This window comes from Drosophila nasuta, chromosome X (assembly GCF_023558535.2).
Source record: "Drosophila nasuta strain 15112-1781.00 chromosome X, ASM2355853v1, whole genome shotgun sequence".
NCBI classification, from domain to species: Eukaryota; Metazoa; Arthropoda; class Insecta; order Diptera; family Drosophilidae; genus Drosophila; species Drosophila nasuta.
Genome location: NC_083459.1, coordinates 24,463,014 through 24,478,246, shown reverse-complemented (window position 1 = coordinate 24,478,246; position 15,233 = coordinate 24,463,014). Strand labels below are relative to the sequence as shown.

The 15,233-nt window shown below is 38.1% G+C and overlaps 1 protein-coding gene across 27 annotated transcripts in view; it reads left to right on the top strand.

The window, feature by feature from the left end:
- LOC132797280 (small conductance calcium-activated potassium channel protein) overlaps positions 1-15,233 on the top strand; it is a 107,653-nt gene that overhangs the window by 49,646 nt on the left and 42,774 nt on the right. The window contains exons 1-2 of one of the 27 annotated variants that reach the window (XM_060808944.1): positions 4,285-4,356; positions 4,889-5,233. The exons of 25 other annotated variants lie outside the window; for them this stretch is intronic. The gene's annotated coding sequence lies outside the window, so the exon portion shown is untranslated. Of the gene's footprint in view, positions 1-4,284; positions 4,357-4,885; positions 5,234-15,233 lie in introns of those variants that run through there. One more of the 27 variants, XM_060808943.1, reaches the window with a different exon arrangement.

The window sequence follows — 15,233 nt, the reverse complement described above, 5'->3', positions numbered from 1 at the left end:
GTTGTTCTTTGCCAGTTTTTTTTGTTGTTTTTGCTTTTGGCTCTATTTAACTGCAGTTTTTTGAGGCCTTGGCTAAGTTTATATTTGGTTGTGTGTCTTTAGTGTTGTGTTGTGTGTTGTGTTGTGTTGTGCTGGGCAGCGCATGAATTATCGATGCAAGTAAATGTGGGCGACATGTGTGCGTTATAAGCAAACACCTTCTTCGCTTCAGTGTTGTGCCATGCCATATTTAGCCGATGATAAATTTTATATGCGCCTGCGGTGGCGACAAGCGGCCACCAGAGAGAGACAGAGACAGCGAAAGAGAGAGAGAGAGAGTGCGAATCGAATCCCAGTTACAGAGCGATGGGAATGAGCATTTCAGCTGCTCCTGCTGCTGCTGCTGTTGAAATATTTAAGGCGTTTGCGTTAACGCGACGCGACGCAACTCGAAAGCGAGCGACGCCCGTTCAATTGCAGCACAACCCACCAGCAACTGACCATTGTCCTGCTCCTCCTCCCATCCCCTCCTGCTCTTTCTGCTCATTCTTCTGCCTCATTGCCTCATTGCCTCATTGACCCATCTGCCTGTATTGCCATGCATATTGAAGTCTGACCCTGACTGCGTTATTTAAGTGGGCAACTGAGACGCCGACGACTCGCCACGAATGTGGGTAATTGGGAACGGGAGCGGGGGCCGGGGCGGAACCGGGGGGAGTCATTGGCAGTGGAATCCAGGTGGCAGGTGGCCTCAATGGCCAATAACTTATTGCTGCAACACGGGCCTCGTTATCCGAGTCCGAGTCCGAGAATTATGCGCTGCAAAATAGTCCAAAGAACTTTTGAAAATTTAATGATAATGGGCTGGTGCACACTATATATATATATATATATATATAGTGTAGTATCTGCCATATCTGGCTCTCACATATCCATTATCCATGGTAGCATCCATAATGTATGAAGCAAGCGTATTTAAACGTTTTTCGAGCGCTTCGCCTATTTGATTCCCTTTCCGGTGGCTTCCGGGTTTCGAGTATGACTCATATACACAATATTCCTTTCAATGTCTCAATAATTCAATACTAATTGCTAGAATTGAGCAGATGCGATTGTAATAAAACCCCATTATTAACGAATTCCTATTGATTGTCTTCATCAGCTACCTTCAAATAATCATCTCTTTCAATAAAAATGTTGTGTTAAATGAACCAATAGTTCAGCTGATCTCTGCAGTTGAACTAATATAGTTCACAATCTCGGAACTGGTTTGTTAATTGGAACTAATGCCGACTAATCGTTTTTTGTGCTTATCGTTTTTAATCGATAGCCAGAATGCAGCCAATAATTTTGTTGTTTCTGTTTTCTTTTGATTACAAGCAGCAAACTTATGGCTCAATTTGGAAAGCATTTTGCCTGCAATTAAGTAGCTCAATTGGCATTTTGTGTCTATGCCAACTAGCAGGATGGCTTAGAGCATGGCCTAATCCCAAAACGCTCGCAGAGCAATGGCCCCAAAAATGTATCGAACTAGGCAAACTGCAGTCAGAGCTGCCAACGGACGATAAGACGAGAGAGAGAGAGAGAGGGAGAGATGGTGATTGTGGGAGTTGAAAGGGAGAGGCGAGGAGAGGACAGGGACTACAAACGGCTGACAAATGCATAAAGTTTTCATTTTCATGATTTATTCAAAATCTGACATGACAACATTTTGACTATCTGTCGTTTTGCGTTGACATTTCCATTTGATATTTGGGTCGCCAAACGGTGTGCGCTGCATTGTTGCACTGTGCCACACACACACACACACACACATACACAGACGAGAGTCTGCAATGTCTCCTGTTGACAATTTGTGTCCAATTGAATGTTGCTCAAAGGCAAAAGCATTTGTGTGACTTTGCTTAATGATAGGTAGCAAATTAAAGCAAAGGGCGTGTGAGCGGGACAACTAGAGTTTTAGGGAGTGGGGAAGTGTGTACAACTAGTACTAGAGTTGGAGTGGGTGAGCTGCTGGATGCCCTTGGGCTGCTCTTTCAGTTTGAGAGATGCCACTTTGCACATCCATCAGCTGTTGTTTGTTGCCAGGCAAATCCATTTGCAAGTTCATCATCGTCAGCGCAAGACGATGAAGAAGTAGATGAAGAAGGGGTGGGGAGCAGGAGATGCATTCGCCAAAGCGAGAGTTAAACTCACACACACGCGCAACGTGACATACTCTCAAGCACACACACACACACGGGTGCGAGCATACATATGTGAGCAACTAAAAAATATTGCTGAACAACGTGACTAGGACAACGACAATTGCCGATGACAAAGCAAACGCGCAGCAGAAGCAGCGCAGCTAAACTTTCCGATTGAGATTCAGTGTGAAGCTGCCAAGTGCGGTGTATGCGGAAGGTGATGGGGTGGGGGAAGGGGAGTGCCAAAGCGAGGGCGAGGCGTGTTTTTGACTGTGGCAGCCAGCAAGGAGCCAGTGCCTGGCACCTTACGCAAATCGGCGCTTGCCAATGCGCAGGACCAAGCGAAGGACGCACAAACTCAACTCGAAATGCAAAAGACAGGCACTCCCACTCCCCTGGCCACCACCCCCTCCACTCTGGGCCATTCCTGATTTCTTCTATAGCTGGTGCTGCTTATTCTTCTTCTTCTTCGTTTTCTACACCTCTTGTTGGCTGCTGCTGTTTCTTCTTCTTTGTATTTCTACTTTATTTGTTTTGATTTGATTTTTAGCAAATGGCAACGCCAGGCACCAAATAAATATACCAATACAGTATACATTACATACATATTTGTTGGTATATTGAATATTGGTATGTTTGCGTGTGCGTGTGTATCAAATAGATTTAGTTGTGTAAAGGATTAACTTGTAAAGTTCAATTTTGATTTTCGTATCGCGTGCCAGGCACGAATTATGTTTAGATCAAGCTCAAAAGCTCAAAGTTCACTTTTCAGAGACAGCAGCGACAGCAACAACAACAACAAAAACAACAACAAGAACAAGCTTCTGGCACGCCAAAGCGCTATCAGGCGGCATTTTGTCTACTCTCTTGGTGTGGGTGTTATTGTTGTTGTTGTTGCTAACGCTGCCATCACTGTCGCCACTGCTGCTGCTGCTGCTGCTTTGGCTCTGCCGATGCCGATGCCGCGGCTTCTGTTCCTCTTCGTCGTCGGCTTCGCTATTGTGTTTGTTGTTGTTGTCGCTGCGAGTGTAAGTGTACCCAGTTTGCCAGTTGCCAGTTGCCAGTTACCGTTTTGTTCACCCAAAAACAAAGGCGCACAACAGGGATGGCGATATCCAGGCAGACCAGACCCAGCCACCAAGCGTGAGCGAGCACGAGCACACAAAAGTGAGCCTGAGAACAAGAGCCGAGAGAGACACGCGCAGCAGTGAGAGAGCGCCGAGCACACGTATTAAGCCAAAGAGAGCGGACAACACTCACACACACACACACATTCACACGTCTAAGACAATGTCAATTCATAATTGTCAAAAAAATGCCACACAAGGAAATGAAAAGCGAAAAAAAATGGCAAGCGCGCCGCCACCAGAAAAAAAGGCCAAATAAATGAATTTTGCAGTCAAAGCGGAGATCAGCAAGCGGCGCCACAAATCAAGTGTGCAAAAAAAAAGGCAGCAGCTGATGTTGATGGGGCAGCTGCGGCATTGAGAGACACGGAGCCTCGCCCCATTTTTTTTTTTTTTTTTTGTGTTTTGGCGCAAAGCAAGCAAATGCATAGCAGCAACAACAACGTGTTGGCAACATTTGAGTTGGAGTTGGAATCGGAGTTGGAGTTGGAGTTAGAGTCGGAATTGGAGCCGCAACTTGTGCTTTAGCCGGGCGCGCGCTCACTTTCGTTTTGTAGAGGTGTGTGTGCGTGTGTGTGGGAGTGAGCGACTTACGCGATGTATATCCCCCGCCCTGTCTGTCTGTCTGACGGTCGCTTCGTCGCTTGGTCGGTTGTACCGTTTATTCGGTCGGTCGGTCGCGTCGCGTCGCTTCGTCGGTCATTCGGTCGTATTGTGTTCGTCTTCTCGTGTGTAGAGTCTCGTTTCGCATAGCTCGTATTGTGGTCGAGTTAATTCGAACTTGCTCGTCATCGTCCTCATCGGCGTCGTCGTCGTCGTCGACGTCGTCGTTGTTGTCGGCATCGTCGTTGGGCGTCCTCTACGAAAGTTGTGCATGGTTGTCGTCGTTGCCGCTGCCGCCGTCGTCGTCGTCGTCGTCGTCATCGTTGTCGCCGACGTCGGCGTTGCCAGTTTGCCGTTGCCGTTGCCAATTGCCAGTTAAGATTCAGTCTGTATTGTGTTTACACCCATGGCTGACGTAGCAAGCGCAGAGCTCCATTAAAATACACACACTTACTTATTATGTACTTACAATAAAACAATAAAAATCTAAGCAAATCTACATACAACAACAACAACAACAAACGAGGCTAAAAGCACCGATAATTCTATCAATCGCAATCGAACTTAACCAAATTAAAAACGGCAAAATAAATAAAAAGAAAAGCAAAAAAAAGAACCACACACACCAAAAGCCAAAAAGAATATACGAAAAACTACTTAAATGAAGAACAACTAAACAACTAAAATAACAACAACAAGCGAATTTCATCTGTTTTCTTTTCACATTTTTTTTCAAGTGCGCGTGTGTTTGTGTCTCTGCGAGTGTGTGTGTGTGTGTGCGAGAGTCCATCAAATGTGTCCAGCGTCTGATTGTGTGCATGCTGTATGTGTGTGTGTGTGTGTGTGTGAGTGCGTGTGTGCGTGCCTGCGTTTGCGTGTGTGTGTGTGCGTGTGATTAAAGAGGCACCAGCAATAACAAAACAACAAAAAAAAAGAAAAAACGTGAAAAAGGAAGAAATTTCGATTCGTAATTCGTTTTCAATTCTCAAGCAGCCGAAAAGCGTAAGCAGAACAATTAAAATTCCAACAAAATACAAGAAACAACAACAAAAATAAGAACAAGAAGCAGCGGCAGCAGTAAAAGGAAAATAAAACAACAACAACAACGGCAGCAGCGGAGAGAAGAGCAGACGGAACACACACACAAGCACACACACATACACGGACAGCAGCAGCACTATGAGAGGCGAAACGATACGACGGATGTTCCAATGCGCTACCGCTTCAATGTCGTAAACAACAGGAAGAAACGCAAAGGGCACCCCGCGCAACCCCCCCCCTCCGCCGCTCGCCGAAGCAAGCGACGCGCAGCAACAACATCGAGGCATACACAAAAAAGTACGCTAACTAAAACTCTTAACTCTAAATTTCATATTCTCAATCTTTTAACTCTTCAAACACACACTCTGAACACTGAACTAACTTCAAGCTCCAAGTGAACTGATATTCAATTTGACTAACTCCACAAATGCAAGTTCACACCTTGGAGTAGTTCACTCTTATATCAACTAGCAATTGTCCGCCAGGCGCTAGTGTCATAACAATTAGCTATGCGTCAAGTTAAACCTTATCGCTATCGCGTGCTTATCAACGCCTATTTGTATGCACTGGGCAAAAAAAAAAAAAACTTTTGCCAGCTTCTCTTGTTTTTCGTACAATTTGTGTGTTTTTTAGTGAGGCAGGCAAACCGGTTGGGCACAGCAAAGAGAAAAAAACTGCTTCATCAAGCCGGTTTCAGTGGCAGTTGCCAGTTTCCGGCTTGTTGATTGACATTTCCGCAACTCTTGTGTGTGTTGTGTTGTGTGGTGTTATGTGGTGTTGTAGGCTGAGCTAGAGAGGAGGTGTGTGTGTGTTTTTGTGGGTTGTTGGTCGCCTTGTTGTCACATGTTTCTGTCGTTGCCGGCAGATTGTTTTTGTTGCAAACACACAACTTTGCCACACAGCATCTCAATAGCTTATGCAACTCGCTAGCTTTGATAAACAGAGCGCACATGAAGTGCAGGGAAGTCTGCCTCCTACTGCGCGCTCGTTATGTAAGGCTTATGTATGTAACACACACACACACACACACATACATCTGACAGATAACAACAACGCCATGAAGTGAGCAGCGAAACGTGAAAAACTCACTAAACACAAAATAAAGAAATAAGTAAAAAAAAAGAAAGCTGGCGAATAATGTGTGTGTGTGTGTGTAGGTACAACGTTGCGTATGCGTTACGCTGCCTTTGCTTTGCACGTTGCGTATACGTCATGTTGCCATAAAGTATGCAACGCATAATCATAATTGTTATGAAATGTGTTAAGGGCTCTGATTTGCTTCACCTTCCCTCCACACACACACACACACGTACACACTCACTCACACAATTTGTGTTCTCTCGTAAATTATTAAAAATGCAGAAAAAAATATTGTACCTTTAACTAAAAAAGTTTGCGCCGGCTTCATTTAAAAGTTTGGGTATATATACATATACATTATTTTTTTGTTACGCCAGCTAAAAAGCCGTATATAAGCCTTAAGGGTAGCACAAAACTTTCCCGGCCACTTTTTCTCCAAAAGTTCAAGTTGAATTTTGTGTGCTGTGCGAGTGTTTTTTTATGTTTGGGATGGAAGGGGATCAAAACTATGGCAGCCATAGATTTGTGGAGCAAGTGTACTTGAGATTGTTAATTATAAACACAAATTTCGTTTTAATCAGACACGCATTAATGTGCGGAAAATCAGCTGGTAGCATAATTAGGCTGCTATTTTTATGCGCTGGATTTATTTTCAACCGCAACGAATGGCTGATTGCATTATAATCGTAACTGAAGAAGGCTTTTGTAGATTCCTTATAAGTGATGATTATTACTATTATTAGACTTGAGTTTCATTATTATTATAATAACGACAGCCTATTTTATATAATTCTTGCATAAATATAACATTCAATTGAAGTGAATAAATGATGTGAGGATGTTAAGCATATTTAATATGCCAAGCAACTGCCAAACACGCCATTCACATTCGTCTTTCTAAATATTTAAATACGTTGAAATTGAGTTGAATACAAGGTGAGAGGTGCATTGACTTGAATTTCTTTTTTAATGTTGTCGATGACTAAGAGAGTGCAATCTGTTCACATTTGTTGTGTATTGACCCCACTGTTATGAGTAATTATAATGATATTGTTTAATTGTTTGATATTCTCTGTGGCGCTATATCAACTATTGGTAATCAATCATGGTTGTCATTTGCTGTTAGCCAGACTGTAATTAGTTGTCAGTGACAAACGGAGACTCTCTCTTCTCTCAGCCTTAAACCCTAAATAATTGTCAATGTTTGTCCTTAAACTCAGCTCAGCTCAGTTTTCACATAGACTAGACAGTCGTCCTTTTTCTCGTTCCCCTCTCTCGCTCTCTGCCCATTTTTTGTTCAGCTCCGCCTCTTGATTCGATTGCTGTCACATGTCAACTGTGCTTCGAGCACTTACCTACCTGCAATTGCAATTGCACTGCCAACTGCTTCTGGCATTTTCATAAAGTTATTGGCACAATTGTCGATGGTCGACGGTCGTCGGTCGTTGGACTTCACTTGACAAACGACTTGTGTTTGCGTGGTTGCTTCCTCATTCCTCCACACACACACACGCATTTATTCAAGCGGAACATGCATTTTTTTCATTCACATTCATTCACTATTATCATCAATTTCACCCTTCAATTACTCTGTTGTGCAGATACAAATAGAAGGTGCGTTAAAATGTGCCCCAAGCTTTCCAACTTCAACTTCGATTTAGAGTTGTTTACCCCTGATATTGATTTGTTGTGCTATATTCACTTATTGCATTACATAAAATCGAATATATTTAAACTCTTTTTCAAACAAAACATTTACTCTCTTTAATGCTTAAATAAAGTTTTATAGAATTCTCTAGCTTTGTTATTGTATTCCTCAAATATTCAAGTTTTCCTACTCCAATTTACACTTTTCTTACTCATTTCACATTATTTAAGTATTTACTTAGCTGGGTGAAAGAAATGCAGGGTTTATATTTTTAAATCTCTCTCGAGATATGGAAATCGTTGAGTAGTTAATTCTATTTTGAGAATTAACCTTTTATACTTAATAAGAAAATAAGTTATTGTCTCTAAGGAAATTAATAAAGTGAAGCTGAATTTATGTATTTAAAATAGTTATAAAAATCTTTAAAATATACCAAAACATACTAAAGTTATATTTGGTATACTGCTCTATTCAATTTGATGATTTTCAATTGTTTATATTACAAACGAATATACCAAAAAAAATTCTCTGAATATACCAACAAATATATTTGATATTTAAATATACTACCACTTTCAATTTCATAATTTCTAGTTGTATATATTTCAAAAAATACCAAACGAATATACCAAAAAATACTACATTTATACCAAATACTATAATTGGTATGTAGATTGATATTCAATTCGATTATATCTTTTTCTATATTACATACATTCGTAATAATTATTTGTAATACCTAACGAATATACCAAACAAATACTGAAACTATACCAGAAGCTATATTTGGTATATAAATATAGAACTAAATTCAATTTGATGTTTTCTATTTGTTTATATCGAAAACGAATATACCAAAAAATACTACAATTATACCAACAACTAAATTTTGGTATGTTAATATACTACCAAATTCAATTTATATTACTTTCTATTTGTTTATTCATACTACAAATAATCGCAGTAATGTTTGAAGTATACTAAATTTTTATACCAAAAAAAATACTAAACGAGTATACCAAAAAATACTACAATTATACCAACAACTATATTTGGTATGTAGATATCTACTACCAAATTCAATGTATATTACTTTTTATTTGTTTATAATACAAATAATCGTAATAATGTTTGAAGTATACTAAATTGATATACCAAAAAAATACTAAAGTTATACCAAATACTACATTTGGTATATAAGTACAGTACTTCATACAATTTAGTGCTTTTTACTTGTAATTCATTCTTAGAGGAAAATACTAAGCTTTATTGAAGTTTACATTCGTTGCTTTAATGATCTGTTGAACTATTTTGAGCTCATTCTTTGAGCTGGCATATTTACTCGATGGCTTTTCAGTTTTCAGAACTGTAAAAAAGACATAAGCATTTTGAAAGCGTTTTCTATCCGAGTGCAGTTTAATGTTTTTGCGTCCAGTTGCACAAAGGATCAAAATGTCGAGTGTCCAACACGATAAATGGACTTGAGAGCAAAAAGTGAGCAAAAGTCGTAACTGCGTGCGCGTCTTTGACGCGTGTCCTTTCCACATAGTAGCGAATAGTTGGTGGATGGTTAGCTCTAATGTGGCCAGCACACATACAAACACACACACACACACACCAACACACATTCCTTAAGGGGCGTTGGACACAAAAGAGGCCGACCATCAATAGATGGCGCCACAAGACTCTCTGTTGTCGACTAATCTGCATACGTGTTTGTTTCCTCCTCCTTCTCTGTCTCTTCTCCCTTCTCCTTCTGCTCATCTCTCTTCGCAACTCATTTTTGTGCGCGTTTCATTTCGTTTCGTTCGTTTCGTTTAAAATGTGTGTGGCAAGCCATTGTGCACGTGTCCAGGCCTCTCTATTCATATAGTATGTATTTATATGGTATATATATATACTAAATATACATACATATATATACCATAGGCAGAGGCGCTTTTCTACAGCTCATTGAGTGCGCAGAGTCACGAGCCGTCTAAACGGTTTTTGATATTCTTTTGGCCAAACAAAGTGGAGAGAGAGACAGAGAGACAGAGAGAGGGAGAGGGAGAGAGAAAGGCTGTTGTGACTTGTATGTAAATAGAAAATTCCCCAAAGTTGTGTGTTGTTCTAGTTGCCATTGTTGTTGTTCTTGTTGTTGTTGCTGTTGTTCTTGTTGTTAGCACGTGGCCCTGACCGCATGTCCAATTTAAGCCAAATTCGAGTCGAGTCGATTCGAATCGAATCGAGTCTCACTCGTCGATCGAATCGACCCCAGCAAATCATTGTAATTGAAACGAAATTGGCCAGCGAGATTGTGTAATTGAACACTTGAAGAGGCAGCTCTCCTCTCCTCCTCCTCTTCCTCTCTTATTCGCGCTCTCTTTCTCTCTGTCTCTCTCGCTCTTTTCCTCCCTGTGGCTGTCAATAATTTCTTTTTTTTTTGTGCGCACTCATATTCGAGGTATTCCTATGAAGATAATTGAGCAAGCTTGCGGCCACCTGCTCAGGTAACCGCCTTAACAATTACCACAGCCCGTGAGTCACAGACAGAGACAAAGACACTGACACAGACAGAGACAGAGACAGAGACAGAGACAGAGATAGATATAAAGGAGGTTTGGCGCTTTTTACCTTGACCAAAGTATACAAAAAAAAAGCGCGATTGTCGAGTGTATTTATGACTGCTAAGCACTTGCTTAACTTTTTCTTTTATTTATACAAAACTTTTCTCTCATGAATTTCAATATTTCGCAAATAACCAAGATTTTGTATTTTTAGTATATTATTCAGTATATTGCATATATAAATCACTTATCTATTTTGAAACATGAGCTTGGCAAAAGTGCAGGACTTTAGTATATTCAGTATGCTGCATATATCCATTGTATATTTATTCTAAAAAAGAAAAGGATTACTTTTTACTGACGAGAGCCTGAAAATTGTGCACATTCAGTATATTATTCAGTATATGGCGTCTATCAATTACTTATTTATTTTAAAAACGAAAATTCTCATTTTTTAGTTAAGCGAGAGCTTGAAAAATGAGTGAGGATTCAGTATATTGCATATGTCAATTTATGATTATTAAGCATTCAGTATATTATTCAGTATATTGCATAAATTAATTAAAGGATAATTTTGTACTTAAATTGAGCTTAAACCGTCCAATGTGTATTCAGTATATTATTCAGTATATCGCATATATAAATTACTTATTTATTTTAAAATAGAATATAATTGTTTTTAGTTATGTGAGCTAAAAAAAATGGTCAAGAGCTATACTTTAGTATATTCAGTATATTACTCAGTATATTGCATATACCTATTAATTAATCATTTTAAAATGGAATAGGATTGTTTTCAGCTTGACAAATTCGTGAGGTTTCCCATTTCAGTATATGCAGTATATTATTGAGTATACTGCATATTTCAATTTCTTATCTTTTTCAAAAAGAAGCTGCTTATTTTTTAATTACGTGTGTAAAGCTTAACAAAAAATTTATGCAGCATTTGAGAGAAAACAAACCAGAAATTCTGAAATCGTAGTAAAATGTTCTATAATCATTTATACTAACTTTAATACTTTGTTTGTTTAAATACGATTGGCGATAAACTGAAACTTATTTTGACCCTCAGTATTATTGACAACAAAATGAAGTGTTGCAGCTCTTTAGCTTTACTTTTGAACAGGCTTTCAGTGACACTTTTAGTTTGCCACTAATTTGATATACCCGTGATTTCGGTATTAAGTGCCGGGTATTGAGAGAACACTCGATTCAAGGCCAATTTAATGGTCGCATATCGTTTGTCTATGTCTTTTGGGCTATTGTTTATTAATTATTTGCTTAGCGCTGACCTATGCGCCCTCCACCCCCCTCTCCATTTTTGTGTCTCCCCTTTCCCCCCTCTGTCCGCAACCGCTTTGGCCCATAAGCTGAGCATTGATGTTATTTGCTTTCTGGTCATTTCACATGCGTGTGTGTGGAAAATGGGGGCGCAAATATTTGACTTGTGAGTTTGCATGGAAATTTTAATGAAAATGCGCGCACTTTACAACATGTTGCAACAACCGCAACAACGAAAACAAAAGTCCATCTTAACTCAACTCAAATGTTAACTCGATTCGCTCGAGCACCATCGCCAACATCATCATCATCGTGTTCATCATTATGTTGATTGTGGGTTGCTCGAAAAAATATGTAATAAGATATGTAAATATGCTAAATGGTTAATGCCCTCAACTCGAGCTGGCATACAAATGGTGCGTATATATAGAAACCTAGTTTTTCATTAGTAAAACTTGATCAATGAAGCAGAGAACAACAGGCAAACTATCACATTTAAGCTATAACAAATGAAAAAAGAGATTGCAAATAGGAATTGGGCATTAAAACAAGTGAAGAAGCTACAGTTGAGTGTGCTCAACTCGCATTTTCTTAGTGCAAATGTAACGTTATTTTCAAAATATACTAAAATAATACCGAAAAATACTAAATTTGTACTATTTAATATATTTGGTATAGCGATACGATAGAGTAGAATATATACCATATTACGAGTGTGCCATTATTTTCAAAATATATCGAACTAATACCTAAAAATACTACATTTACACCAAAAATAACATTTGGTATATAGTATAAAATATACCAGATTATCGAATAATGCAACTCATGTAACTGCGAGAGTATTTTCTGAATATACCAAAATTATACTGTAAAGTATGTTGGGTATATCGATACCATAGAGTATATAATACACCAGATTATCTGCAAATGCAACTTATGCAAATTTGAAATGATTTTTCAATCATACCAAAATTATACCCAAATATACCAAATTTGTGATAATTGGTATTATCGTATTAATATAGAGAGACATAGAGTGTAAAATATTCCAGATTGCGAATGCGATTTTATTTTCCCAATATACCGAAAAATATTAAATTTATACCAAAAATTATAATTTGGTGTGTTGATACCACAGAGTACAAAATATACCAGATTATCAACCAATGCAAGCAATGCGAATGCGCTATTATTTTCTCAATAATACCAAAAAATATTGCGATTTTATCAAAAATTACATTTGGTATATCGATATTATATACCAAATAAATTATTAGATTTTCTACCAATGCAACTAATGCGAATACGTTATTATTTCCCGAATATACCCAAAGAATACCCGAAAAATACTGAAATTATACCAAAAAATATATTTGCCATACATTCATAATATACCATAGAACGTATAAAATACTAAAAACCAGATCAATGCAATTCAGAGGCCCAAAAAAGTAGGCTAGAAATTTTAGATAATAATTATAAAGTTTAGAAAAATAGTTGAGCAAATTTGTATCATGCAAATTGCATCTAAAAATGGATTTCAAATTCACTTTGATAAATGGCAATTGAATGTGCCAAAAAAAAAAGAAAAGAGAAATAAAAATAAACAAATAGGTTTCATGCTGAAACTAAACGATTCTTTCAATGATATAACCAAGCTATCAATCTGCTCGCAACTCTGTACGAAGCTGTACCCGAGAAATTTCAATAAAATAGCTGTGAAATTGAGTGACTATTTGGCAGGCAGAAGGCCGGACGGACGGACAGACGGATGGAAGATTGTTGTGCAAGGGTATCAAAAAAGGAAAAAGCAGAAAGCATGAGGCGTTAGCACGTGAAACGTCAACGGTTGTAACGCCCCCATTTTGGGGATATATATTTTATTTATTTGAAATGGCAAAGCCAACAATGCATTGAATTGGAATTGAAAAGTGGTTCTTCTTCGTACGGTGGCAAGCACTTTGTCTTGCCACACACACACACACACACACACACACACATGCAGAGCTCAAAGTGGCACATGTCTTGAAAAGGGGGCAGCAAAAAAATGGGGGCTTCACACTTGCACACAACAATGGGGTTAGTTATATATTGATTTTCGATCATAACAACCTGCAATGACAATGCGCCCAAAGCAAGCTACAAAGTCTCGACTTATCTCTCTCTCTCTCTCTCTGTCTTGCATTAAGGGTTGAGAGACAACAACAAGAACAACAACAACAACAACAGTATTTCTCTTGTCATTGTCAAGTTATCATTATTTATTGGATGCGCCACTTTTGGCACGCGTCCAACTAACAAAATATATATGACAAGAAAATCAAGCAAACGATACTGAGAGTGAGAGAGTAGTTCATTAAAGCAACACACTACAACTAATAATAATCAGAGAGACTATTGTTGCATCGATAAAAGTGATAAGTGAAGTGTGCTTCTCCCTTTCCACACACTGTGACCGAATTGTGCACTCGGGGTGAATTAATTTACTAATTCAAAGTTTTCAACTTCCAACCCCTCAACGAAGAAACACAAAAAACACACACAAACTGAAAATATTACTTATACGCCTAATTAAGCTTCAACAAAGCGAACACTTCATTATGAATTTCCTGCACTCGAGACGGAAATACTATACACAAAAAAAACGGAAAAAGAAAAAAATAAAAGCAACTGGAAAGGGGGAAAACGAAAGGAAAATGTGGCCAAAACCTAAACCTCAACTAAACGTAAATTACGCTAAATTTATTAGGCAACACAAACGAAATCATGTGCACACACACACACACGCGTAGTAGGGGGTAACTCAAAGATGTGTGTGTGTGTGTGTGTGTGGAGACCCGCACCCAAATCTAATCGCTGTCGTTAAAGCAATAGGCAGCAACTTCAACTCCAACTCCAACTCTGAGAACAACAAGTACAATTTCTTGCACACTAAAGTCGAGTATACTCGACAACGCAACACTCGTTAGTGTAAAAAAATTAATTGTCAAATTGTATAGTGAACATTATATTACAACATTAACAGAAATTGAATTTAAGTCATTAAATTATAAAGTGTAGCGTTTGGGAAACAATAGATTCTCGATAAATTTAGTTTAGATATTTAAGCTATTCAGTATTTAGTTGTTAAATTTTAAAATGATAAATTAGATACATAAAAGCGAACTTGAGAAAAGTCAGAGCTTTAAGCAGGAATTCAGTATTAAATTAATATACCGAAAAATACCAAAAATATTAAATTTAGGCTAAAAAATATTCATATCAATTGAATCTTTCAAGACAGACCTAAAATACTAGATAGAGCTCGAAATTTTTAGTAGGCATTTATTAATTAATTAAAATACTATACTAATATACTAAAATACTATAGCTGAAGTACTAGATGTAGACTGTCAAGTTCTCGTATCAATTGAATCTTCTATTATACAATTTTAACTCAGTTTTTAAAGCTATAGCTTGATTCGTTGCTAAATATTTCCTAAATTATAACACACTTATTTGTTATTATGTATTCATTCATTTAAAATGCCAAAATCTATCCTCTTTTACATAGTTTTTACTGAAAGCTCAGTTCTAAAAGCTATAGCGAATCATTCTTCATGTCAAGTGAGGCTCAAAGTCAGCTTGATTCGTTGCTAAATATTTGCTATATTATTAGTAAACTATACTTATTTGATCAATACCAACTTTCAAAAATACTAGACTTACTCAAAAATACTGAAATCCATAATTCATG